Here is a 14,127-nt window from a genome sequence, read left to right on the forward strand (position 1 = left end):
CAAAAAATCTCAGCAGATGTATAATCCTTGTTTCATTTCTTTGGAATTCAGCTCAGAAAGGTTAATTAATAAATGCAAAGTCACACAGTTGCAAAGCAGAGAATGTGAGACTTGAATTCAGTCATCTATCACCAAAGTTCTTTCTTTATTTTCCACCAGTGGCTCTTAGACTTTATTGTACATCAGAATTACCGAGAAAGACATATCAAGACACATACCTAGGGATCCAACCCCTGAGTTCCTGATTCAGGGTGTCATAGCCTGGGTTAAATAATTTGCAATTCCCAGGATTTCCCAGGTGACACTAATGATGCTTAGATGAAAAGTTTAGATAGACAGTGATTATATTTCAGCAATACTTTGAGAACTGTTCATCTACAGCATGGTGCCTTTCAGATGCAAACAAAATAAGGAAAGATGAAGCAGGCTCGCTTAATCCACTACCTCAGAGGCAGCAATTCCCAGAAGCACATTGCCTTGAGTCCTGGCTCCATATTTACAAAACGCATGCCTGTCTTTTGGGCCCAGTATCCTCCTCTGCAAAATGCATATAATCAGTTTCAGCCTTTTAAGGTTTTTGTGATGATTTCAAGGGTCAATCTGCATAAGATACTTAGATTTGGGCCTAGTACAGAGGAAACACTCATTAAGTGTTAATTATTATTCTGTTAACAATTTGTTTCAGATACCTGAGTGCTAAAATTAAAAAGAAGAGAGATATTTTGATTTATATATTATTTTCTGACAAAATAAATATACAAATAGAGATAAATATTTCTTGAATTAAGAAAAATCTATTGTATAATTTCTGTATCAAAGTGGCTAGAATTTTAAAGCAAAGTTTTGTAAAGACACATACCATATTTCAATGAGGTGATATTTGTATTGATCTTCCATAAATCCTAATAGCAAAACTTAGCAGTAAATCATAAATCAGTGAAGGGATTTCTGAAGTGAGTTGGGATAATAGGTCCTTGGCACTTTGCTTTAAGATGATTTATCTTCCATAAGGCTCAAACTTGAAAAGTTTAGATGACTAGAGCGTGACTATGACTATTAGACTCTTTGGCTCAAACATTCGAAGTTGTCTGTCATACACATTTGGCACAAAGTACAGGATCATGGTTGATTTGTCACTGAGTTTTCTTACAATGTTGGTGTTGGCTACAATATAAGTAGTATGAGAAGTCAAATATTCTACTGTATTTAGCAAATTCAGGAGTAAGACTCTTTCATGGATTAAAAAGGTTAATTCACTTCAATACAAGATAGCTATGATCATATGTGTAAGTAGAATGGACCATTCAATGTTCAAGTTAGATAAATAGAAGAAAGAGAACAAGAAAGTTGAGGAAGGATTTTCCCTATAGTGAAGTACTATGGGACTTCCCATCTTAGGGGAAAATCTAGACATAAGGAAGAAAGAAAATTTATCAACAAGAGAAAATGACAACAAATTAAATTAAGAGATTTAAGATAATCTTCCTATGTTAATATTAAGACTTAGATAGGACTCATTTTTATTTTTGCCAGTATTGACAAATGTAGTTTTTTCTTACCAAGTAACAAGGTTATTTTCACTTTGGCAAACTTTGGACAGGACCTTCCTTTCCAGTGACCAATCAAACTCTGTCTGTTCCATTATTGATCAAAGCAAACTTATATTCATATGTTGCTGAAAGTGTGTAATATCTGTAAAAATTCTGTACGCTTTCATTTTTATAGCAATTCAAAAAATGCATTTTATCTTTTGAATTAAAATTTAATGTTAACCTAATAAACATTCCAAAACCTATAAATAAGAACTCAAAAATCCAGAGATCTGTGCAAATCCACAAGACACAATGTAACTCCTATTTATGGGATGTGACGCCCCAATTACTATTCTGCCTTTGGTTTAGACTACCACTCACCCATTTTCAGGAAGGGAATGAATTATAAATTAATAACTTGGTGCTGCAGGAAAAAACTTCGGTCACTTTTAAATTATAATACTTTAATATCTGTGCTGCCTCTTATAGACGTCATATTCACAAGTATTTACAGTATCTGAAACTCCAAAATGTCCCAGGAGTAGAAGTGGAAGTTCTAAGGGCTTTTATATGCTTCCTGTTGCTAAGGTAACCACATCCTTGATATCCATGTGTTCAACATGTCACTCTTATTTTGTGTCTGGCTCTCAGAGAGCCAGCACGGGTGCATGGCATCAAAGAAACACAAGAAATAAAAAACAAGACAAAAGACCAAGGGAACTGTTCCTCCTCAAAGATATTTGTCTGCAATAAATTCTCTGAATGTAATGTTGAATGAAATTTTTCAATTTCTAAATTGAAGTCACAAAAATATTTAATGAGAAATGAAAACGTATTCTATTAGGGTTATTAGCTAACATTATTAAACATGGTCAGAAAATAGAAAGAAACAAGTTTTTATATGAGTCAGCTGTAAAATAACATTCCTACATGAAGCAAAAGCAAAGGGATATTGAATTAGAATACAGATTGCTCAATAAACTCAACCAACTGTTATAAAAGGTTAACTATAAATATACTGAACATAAATGCCTAAATACCAAAGTCAGCTCAACCATGAAAACTTTGACCAACATTAAAAGTCCGTTCAAGAGAAAGGCAATTTAATCTTATATGATAAATATAGACCAATCTATTAATACTTTTATCACTATTTGAAACAAATCTTCCCTATATTCCAGGTTCTTTGTAAATGAAATATATTTAAGTTTAGGTCAATAGAAGCAGCAATTTAAAATTTAAATTGTAAGCCAATTTAAATTTTTTATTTATGTAATAGAAGAACTTAGAGATATTTTCATCAGTCTGAAATTAAAAACAAACAAATTATCTTTCCATATCTAATTTTTAAATAAATCTGGAGGCATGAAACACTGTAGGAGATGACCAAAGACAGTCCCCAAGAAACACCTTTCTTCCCCCTTGAACTTTTGTCTATGCCTGTCTTTATCATCCTGACTGTAGTTTTCAGGTTTCAATATAACAAAATTCTAAGGTTTATCTCTGTATCTATGTTGACATCAGAAATCCAGCAACTTCTTTTGATTTAGCATAATCTTCAGTATAAAGCAAGAATAGTGACCCAGCTTCTTTTTGTTCTTTATTTAGTGCCGGTCTGTCCAACAATTCTGATAATGCCTAGACACTGCCTACCAAGATTGAGCCAAAGCTTAAACTGCTGAATATAAAGTATAGAAAGGGCTTCAGTGTCACACTGCAATGTTAATATATGGACAAATGGTCAAAAAGTGAATTGCATTACAGAGGACACTTCTTAATACAATATAAATATTGTATCACCATTTTAGCATTTTGGACAGCTGCTGCTGAGTTTAAGGTTCCATTTGTCCTTTAAAAAATGTATTGACAAGCTCATGACATAAGGATTCTAATCTAAACATTTCACTACTAGAGCAAACTTAGACAAAATACACACCTATTTCTAAACAATAGGTTCTGGGTCTCCTAAACAGCACAGATAAAAGTGTACATTTTCTTATACTACTCAAGTAGAAAATATTTCCACGGTTTGGTTTTCAATTGGGCAGATTGTTTTTTTTTTTTTTTTTTTTTTTTGTCATACAGCACTTACAAGTAGTGTTAAGGACATAAAAAATAAGATGATCAGCTGGCGGATTTCAATAAAAATTAAAGAAACATGGCACTGATATTAGTCACATCTTTTCAAACTGACTAACTTAATGAGTCCAAATGATCCAGAACATAAGACTTTTTAAAACCAAAAATAATACTTTTTTTTGGTAAACCTTTTAAAACATAATTTTTATACTGGTACAGGTAAGTGATAAAAAAAAATACCATGAAAACTGTACGTTCATCAGTGGTTTTTAGGTAAGTGTTTTAACAGTAAAAGCCTGATAAATTCTCCCTGAGATAAGGAACAAGAGAAGGCTATCTTATATGTAATTGTAGGTTTATACAAATTTGAAATATATAATTCTCAGTGCCTTATATTAAAAACATGTTATGAAATGTTCATCAAAAGTATGACATAGTATTCTATCAAAATGATGTACAATGTATTTAAATGCTTCCCATTATTGGTAAATGTGATTACTTTTAGTATTTTTTTAATAAACAATATTTAGAAGCATACTGGGTCAAAGACTTTGATCTGTTTGCTGAAATCCTTCTCCCATAAGCTTTCACTAATTTGTATCCCCAGCAGAACTGCCCATCTCAATACTAAATAGCTTGAAGTAATATTTTAAAATTTTAACATTTTCAAATAACAAAAACAGAAATTTTAATTTATATTAAGAAGTTCTTAATTGTCTTAATTTATATTTTGGTTTAGGTTAAACATTTTTCATGTTTATTGGCATGTTATCTGTTCATGTTTTGAAATATATTATTGGAATATAAAATAATTTTATTTGAAATTGATGTACGAAAGTATGAACTTGCACACAATCATTTGTCAAAAGTATTTTATCACTCTTAAATCTATTTTAATGTAGCAAACTTCAATTTTTTAGGAAGAAAATATCTTTAGTTCCTTTTTAAGTTTCTTTTGAGATTTGTGAAATTGTTATCAATATATTCAATTTAGTTTCATTTATAACTCTATAATCCATGCAATTTTGATAAGTAACAGAAATTTAAGGTTATAAGTTTCTTAAATAGATGACCCAGTTCTCTCCTGCATTTTTATTGAATAAACTATTCTTTGTGACAAGGGTACAGAGAAAAAGGTATATATAATTAATAAGTTTTAGCTTATTCACTGTTAAAAAATATACATAACTTGAAAATAAAGCAAAAGAAGAATGATATCAAATCATGCTGACACAGTAAATACAATGCCCACCCAAGGAGTATTTAATTCACAAGGAGAATATTGTTTCCTTTGATATATTATTTACTCTTAATCAGGGTCCAGGTTCTGAAATTATATGTTAATTTATTATATTTTTTCTACTGGAGACCCAATTGATTTTTGCCCAAAAGTAATCCCAAAGGCTAAGATTTATTACTCTGTAAGTCTTTTAAAAAGTTTGTATATAATCTTAGCAATTTTATACTAACATTTTAATTTCATGGACTGCACTGAATAATAGTACTTCAGATATTCTTGGAACTAGATTGATCATATAAACTGACTCAATTATGATGTAAATTGATTCATACACTTTTGACACATGTTCCTTTAGAGTTGTATGATGGTCATGTTTACAGGACGTTTATAACTTTTGGAGGATTAACTTAGTATATCTTTATCTACATACCAATTTAAGATCCAAATATTTTGATCAAAATTTTTTTCTTCATTCTATGCTTTTCAGCATACCTTTTATTGGTACTTTTATTATGTAAAAACTTCTCCTTTACTACTTTCACTTGTTTCACTTATTTTGATCTTTACATATGGTTTGAATGATCATATTACATTGGTTTAATTTAGGTTACTTTTATTTTTTTCAACATATTTTAAACTTTAATCTTAAATATCAAAAAAGAAATGTAAGCTTAGCCTTTTATCATAGTGTTAAACCTTTTCTGCTTCTCACTTCACTGTCAACCCAACTCTAATTGGTTTTTTATAATGCATTCTTGGGTTTCAGGTTGAGACTGTTGAGAATGTATTATTATTATTGTTATTGTTGTTGATGTTGTTGTTATCCCTTCTCCTCCTCCTTCTATACCATACTGTCAACCCTTTGTATCCATGGGTTTCACAACTACAGATTAAACAATTTCAGATAAAAATATTTGGGAAAATTGTAGCTGTAATAAATATTAACAGACATTTTTCTTTATTATTATCCCCTAAACAATACACAATGACTACTATCTACATAGCATTTAAATTGCATCAGGTATTAATCTAAAGATAATTTATACAGGAGGATGTGCTTAGGTTATATATAAATGCTATACATTTTATGAAAGGGAATTATGCATTTGTAGATTTCAGTATTCTCAGAGTTCTTGGAACCAATTTCCCATGTATAGCAAGAAATAGTTATGTATGGCTTCTTTAAAAAAATATGTCCACTAAATTTTTTAACCACAATTGAAACAGATTAATTAGTAATAATAAGCCAGGAACTATGCAAAATATACATTATTTATTTGGTCACTAATGGCCTTTATAGTTTGTTTTCATTTTTATTTCCATTTAAGAAAACAATGTGAAGATTGCATAAGGTCACAGATTTCTTTTGTTACTATTGTTGCTTTTAGGTATGACAGTAGAGTGTATTTTGACATATTATACATACACGGAGTAAAACTCATTCCAATTAGGATTTCATTCTTGTGGATGTACATAATGTGGAGATACAGTGGTTGTGTATTAATTTATGAGCAAAGAAAAGTTATGTCCAATTCATTCTACTATCTTTCCTATTCCCATCCCTCTCCCTTCCCTTCACTCCCCTTTGTCTAATCCTGTGAATTTCTATTCTTCCCCTCCCTACCCTCCTTTGTGGTGGATTAACATCCCCATATCAGACAGAATAGTCAGTCTTTGCTTTGGCGGGGACTGGCTTATTTCAGTTAGAATATTTTCCAGTTCCATCCATTTACCGGTAAATGCCATAATTCCATTCTTTATGACTGAGTAATATTCCATTGTGTATATATACCACATTTTCTTTATCCATTCATCTGTTGAAGGGCACCTAGGTTGGTTGTATAGCTTGCCTATAGTGAATTGAGCTTCTATAAAGACTGATGTGGCATTTGCCAGCAAATGGATGGAAGTGGAAAATATCATGCTGAGTAAAATACGTCTTTTCCTGAGCCAACATGATGGAGAGTTGAGCCTACTTTTTCTTCTACTAGGTGCAGGGTCTCTAGTCTAATGCCTAGCTCTTTGATCCACTTTGAGTTGAGTTTTGTGCACGGTGAGTAATAGGGGTTCAATTTCCCTCTACTACATATGAATTTATAAGTGGCCCATTGAGAAATGAAATTTACTTTGTCTTCCTAGAACCTATGCTTTAAACCACTGTGGGATGTTACTTTTTAATTTATATTCAACTTCATGTTTATCTGACATTGGTGTTCATTATCAAACATTTTCTGTCATGTTTCTGTATTTAAAATTAATTGTGTTTCATTTTTTAGTCACCCATATTATACTGTCAAGATTTTTTCCTTAAGATGAAACACTGAGAAATATTTTCTAAGACCTTACATATGAAAGTCTATATTTTTATTGCTTTCACGATTTTATGACAACTCAATGGCAAATAAAGATCGCACATCATAATCTTTTGCATTTTAATTCAGTAGATTTTGCTCCAGTGTCACCTTTAATGTCACATTGCAAACAGGAAAGAAGTTACCATCTTAAGTTTTCAGTATTATCTCTTAGTTTTCTATTCAAATGCTAATTCCTCAACTAAAGAAATAATATGTGGTAATTACAACATTTTTCATAATGTATCCAGGTATGTATCTCTTTCCATCAATTGTGTATGTAATACAGTGAACTTCTTTCTGTGAGTAATCAATTCTTAAGTTGTGAAAAGTTTTCAAGTATAAGTACTAATTATTACATTTGTTTTTCATGTCCCTTATAATTATTCTTTCTGCTGCCAATTCATGCAGGTATATCTTACAATCTTTTTCTTCTTGACCATTTTTTATACTGACTACCAAAGGTTCTCTAATACATTTCACCTTCCACAAATAAATTATTTTTCTATTGGCTGTATGTTTTTTATTTGCTTTTTTTGTATCTATACTGGTAATCTCAATTATTTCCTGAATAAAGATTAACCCAGACCTCAGTTTCTAAAATGAGGGTTTTGTGAATTGTTTGGGGTGTTATTTGGGGAATAATGGGCAAATAAATAATTTGTTGGAAACAGACATTTGTCTAAAAATGAATGAGCAAAGAAGAAAATATGGTTTTATGGGCAAAAGGATATAAGCTATAAGATGAGCATGTTATGATATGGGTTTAACACAACTACACAATAGAACAATGCAATATTTTAAAAATCAGAATGATAGTGGGTAAAAGTACACAGATTGCTTTTCATAAGTCATAGACTTAACAAATTATACTTTGCATCTCACCAGTCATGATCATTTTTTAGATAAGTGTGCCCAGATATTCTTAATGATGATGATGACAACAGTAAAAGGAGACAAAGAATATATCTGCCATATATAATATTATATATGCAGAGTACTGAGATATGTGTGTGACTGTTTTGCTTGTTTGTTTTGGTATGAAGTACACTAACTGCGAAGTTGGAAATAGAAATGTAGAACATTTTATGAGTTTTATTGCCTTTTAATACTTTAGTACTGAATACATTTTTATCCCAAGGAGGTCTAATCAATATTTTTAATTGTTCTAAGTTAGATATCTAGTTCAATTCCTAGTCAAGAGAGAGTTTTGCCAGAACTATAAAATGTATATAAACACATAACATGCATACAAAGTTAAATATCTACATACTTAAACACAGTGTATATTTCCATTCTATAAATTACAATCAGGTTCATTGTGAAGATATTTAAGTTGGAATAAACACTTAAACCAGTGGGAAGAATTCCTAAACAACCCATCTTCCTTTCTTTTATTTCTAACCACCATCATACTGAAAAATAATTAATAACTCTCACACTTCACTGCCAAGAAATAGGACCTTTCCCACAGAACAAAAGAGCTTTTCAGTAAAAACAATATTCAGAAATGAAGACCTCAAGGTCAAAGTACTGTCATTTAATTTGAATTTTCAGCACAATATTAAGAGATTGTTTTTCTTCAGTTGCCACCCACATGCCATTGATCAGCAACCTCCTTTATTTTTGTGCCCCAAATACTCTAAAGTGTTGCTTTGACAGCTAAATTTCTCTAAACAGCCCAAGGGACATATAAATATCTAACTTCCATAAAAAGAGATTTTAATATAAATGATACAAAAAGTACTGGGACAATGCTAATTACATATTGTACTTAAAGAAAATGCCTCCAAATGATGCATTTTTTTAAAAAGGCTGGGAACTATGGCAATGCAACTCAATAAAATGAGTTAAGTACAGGGCAGTGTAAATTTGAACCACTTTATAATTGGAAAAAAAGGTTTTAATATTCTATTCACATCTCATGTTTTCTATAGATCAAAGAACAATTAAAAATAATTTCTATGATCTCTTTTTAGTCTTTCATATATTCTACTTTCTGTTTTTTCTTGTATTTATCTTTCACTAGAAACCTGAAGTACTTACATAAAAAATATTGCTTACAGTCATGCAGATGACTTCAAATATTTCTGCATTTCACGGTGAATTGCTCATTCACCTGAGTGTTTAACAGTGTCAGTGTGCTCAACATTATCATATTTAATTGAATAGTTCAACAAGATAATATGCCAGGGCACACATCATCCTGTGAAATCATTCAATGCATTAGACTCACAACAAATAAAATAACACTTAAATGCAATACAGGAGACTTAGAGGAAATTATACAAATAGTGGAGACAAAAGAAAGATGAGCAAGAAAGAGGAAATTTGATGGAGAAAATAAACTTGGCTGAACGTAAAAGAAGAGATTTCTGAAGTTTGATGACATCAATTCTTGCAATTTATTTTCTCAAATGGCACTGAAAGCAGACAAAACTCAGGTGTCCCCCTCACCTACATATATTTGACTTGTCCTCAAGAATACCTCCATACCAAGTAAAGCAGAGAAATATTCAAATCCAAATGCAAGTTTCAAATAATATGGAGTAATACATCAATATTTTAGAGAATCTTTGAAAGATTTTCAAGTTGTGAAAATGAATCATAGTCCATGATTGAAATTACTAAGGCAATTAATATAGTATGGAATGACATCAGGATTCTCTCTCTCTGTTCTATTTATCCTAGAGATATTGATCAAAAACAGTATTTTTAAGATCATCAGACTTTTACTGGACTCTGAATTATAATAATGATTTCTATGTTTCTTACTCCAGACCCAACACAGATGCTTTGTCTGATTTTTCCCAAAACTTCTCAAGGTTAAATGCTTAGGAAACTGATGGACTAGGGCTCACATTCCAGCCTTATCACTGGCTAAATATATGACCTCAGATAAAGTGTTAAATATCTTTGAACTTCATTTTCCAGAAATGTAAAATAATGATAGAAATTCTTTTCTTTTTTTCCATTTTCCCCATATGTTTTTGGTGCATTATAATTGTACATAATGGTGTGCTTAATTAGTACATATTCATATATGCATACAATATAACAATATAATTTGGTCAGTATCATTTCCCCAGAATTTCTCCTTGTCTTCCCCTCCTCCAACCTTCTGGCCCATTTTCTCTTCTCTACTGATCCTCCTTAGATTTTCATGAGACCCCCTCCCCTCCTTTCTTTTTCCTTTTCTTCTCTAACTTTCACATATGAGAAAAAACATACAACCCTTGACTTTCTGAGTTTGGCTTATTTTGCTTAACATAATGGTCTCAAGTTCCATACATTTTCCTGCAAATGACAAAATTTCATTCTTTGTGACTGAATAAAATTCCATTGTATACATGTACAGAAATCCTTTTTATTAGAAGGTAATTGGTGCAGGAAAAACCCAATGGGAATTTAAAAATTTAAAAGATGTATCAATTTTTTGTTGTGACTATTCAGGGGAAAATGACCTAATTGGGACTATTTTTTAAAAAATGTACTTAAAATTATGGCTAGGACTTTACCTTCTTTTAAACAAGATAAATATAATCTTGTAAATACAATTATGTATTTATTCTTAGAACAAAAGAAAGGATTGTGTAAATGGAGAGGGAGGTATAACTGTTTTGTATAAGATACATGATAGCATGATATCTCTTCAAATTTCAAATTTTAGGCCCCCAGTCATCATTTTTGCAAAAGAAATCACAGATTATTTAAAACAAAACTCTTCAAAATAGATAAATAGAAAATAAAGTTAATAAAAAAACCACTTGTTACTTAAGTAAGTATAGCCTGTTCCTCTATTTTGGATATTCCATAGACTTTATTTTGGCCTAAATTCAAATTTTCTTCATTGACCAGTAAAATATTAGATAAGGTATGCAAATACTATAAATTATTTAAAAAATCATTTTAAATGTTAGGAAGAAGAAGTGCAGAGTTTTATTGTTATTATTACAAACAAATTATAGGAACAGATATTTGAAATGATTTTATTGCTGAACTAACTCACTCTGAAGGTCATTAAAAAGTATTGACAAAATATATAAAATGATGTTCCTGTAATTGTGCTTACAAGCTCACATTTAGATAAAATGATATGAACCATAATTAACCTAGTTAATATAGTTAAGAAGAAACTTAAATATATTCCACAGCTTTTTTATAAGAATTAATTTACTTTCAGTATTAAAACACCTGGGTCTTTTTTAAGAGACCAAATAGCAAGCATATAATATTCTTAGTGGATTTTAAAAAATTGTGCAATTGGAAAATTGTAAAATGATAGGATATTCATAGCAGTTGAAATTGTGAAGTTAAAAGGTGTGATACAGACATGAAACACTGTAGTTACAGTTTTTGTTTAACACTTGGAGTCACCAAGCATTTGATTTGAAAAATTTACAATCACATTATATGCCAGTGGAATGAATTGGATTTTATTATCCTATGTGTATATGTGATTACATGACTGTTGTAATTCTACATCACGTACAACCAGAAGAAAGAGCAGTTATACTCCATTTATGTATGATATGTCAAAATGCCTTCTATTGTCATATATAACTAATTAAAACAAATAAAAAAGATCACATCATACAATGTATGTCCAATTTCTTTAGATATAGTCTATTTTTTACTGATACCATCACACATAAATTTTGACACATTTTGAGCAAACTAAGAAAGTGTTTGTTGTCACAATGTAGTTTGTTACCAAAACTTAAGAGTATTTATTTAGACATTAAATCATTCCATCCATAAGAAATTGGAAATTGAATTATAATAGAAGGAACAGGTTTGACAGACCTTTCTGTGATTATATTATGCATATAAATGTATTGAAGTCATAATGGACAACCATTTTACTAAGCAAGTTGCCATATTAGGCAACTTAATGCCCACTTATTTAAGTTTCACTAGTACCATGTAAGCATTTCCATAAAACACATAAACAGAAAGAAATATCTAATTTAAAATACAAATTAAATCATAAGAATTCAATGTTTTTAATGTGTATAAGTCATATGATCTTGACTCAAGTTGAACAAATATAAATTTATAACTTAAAGGAAGTATCTAAGATTACACAAGGATTCTTGCTGAGGACTCTTAAATAAGTCAGGTGTGGTGATGCACACCTGTAATCCCGGTGATTCGGGATGCTAAGGCAGAAGGATTACAAAATCAAAGCCAGCCTCAGCAACTTAGAGAGGCCCTTAGCAACTCAATGAGATCCTGTCTTTAAATAAACCTTAAAAAGGACTGGGGGTGTGGCTAAGTGGTTAAGTGCCCCTGGGTTAAATCCTGGCACCAAAGTTTTTTTTAAATATGATATATTATGCTAATTGAGGTCATGTTGACAATTTCAATAAAAACTGGACTTTAAGAATAAGGAAAATTCCTCAGCTAATCATTGCCATTGTCAAAAAATCATATTTGTAGCTGACAAAAACTCATATGTACCTGCCATCAGGATCAGAATAAAGAAATAATATTATCTCAACTTGTTAGTATGACTCAAGATAATCATATACAGAGATCCTTAAGTAAAATAAGAAAAGAATAGACCAGGAAATACCTTCTGTTTTGAATATTACTGAGAATGGAGATAAACAAATTTCACCACTATCTAGGAACACATTTAGTTAGAGCATGGGAGGAAGATTGGATAAAGTGTGGTAACAAAAATAAAACTTTCTGAAATAAAAAGTTGGGGAGGGGCTCTTTGGTGGTCTAGTAATGATTCAGGCCATTTGCTACAATCTAGTTCAACCAGCCCAGACCAATTAGCAGCCAGCATCTAGAAGACCAGTCAAATATGGCATCGTTGTGCATGCTTCTATCCTATGATACAACCCTTTTCCTCTAACACACGACTTCTTGTACAAAAACAAACCTATCACTACAGGTTCAGCATTCTATTCCAACATTCTTTCTGCATTTAGTTTATTACTGTTGCTATAAAAAATAAAATTTCATTATTGAAAACTTTCTAATAAAGCCTCACTTTTATATATGGATCTTTATTTTTCTGTTGTAAAGAATGGGTCTTTTAAATATCAGAATATTATGGTCCATAGGAATCTAGAATCCTAAATATTGCAGCCTCTAGTATTTTATACATACCAATCTTACTAACATTTACCCCCTGAATCTCGGAGTATAAAGACAAGAAAAATATGTAAATGTTCATAGGATATTCTGAAAAAAGGGGAAGTGAAATAAATTAGGAATTAAATAAACCTTAACTTGAAGCTTTTCACATTGTTATCTGCTTCAGAATATAAGCTTTTTGAGGGTAGGGCTGTGTCCTTTAAATGAGGGTATATATTTGTATTTCTATGAAACACTCCATATACTTTCATGAATATGAGGCTAATTACAAAAAGAATAGTAATTCTAATGCATGTTTTTGTGCGTATTTATATATGAAATGTAAGTATGTAGTTTCACGTTTGTATCTGCTTATTTATTATGAAGGTTGGTTTTAGAACCAATACATTTCTGTGTCAAATAAGCACAGATGACACTTCGGTCTGTTTCAAGTCCCCATGGGCCTTATGATGGCTTTCTGCACAACGCATAACAGTCTCTGTGACATTCAGGCTTGGATGTCATCCAACTTTTTAAAGCTAAATGCAGACAAGACTAAATTATTACTCATAGGGTCTCCTCGACATCAATCTTTGCATTTCATTTTTTTTTTACTTCTTCCCTCTAACATCTAGTATATCCTTTTCAATGTCTCAGGGCTCATAACACTGAACTGATTTTAGATGCTGAGCTTTGTTTTCGAGGTCCATATTAATCAGGTTGCAAAATCATCTTATTATTGTCCTAGGAGACTTTCTAGAATATATCTCACTGAATCTCCAAGGGACAGAAATTCTCAGATGTGTTTCCGTTATTTCTTGCTAGGATTACC

Source organism: Sciurus vulgaris (assembly GCF_902686455.1).
Source record: "Sciurus vulgaris genome assembly, chromosome: 7".
Lineage (NCBI taxonomy): Eukaryota > Metazoa > Chordata > Mammalia > Rodentia > Sciuridae > Sciurus > Sciurus vulgaris.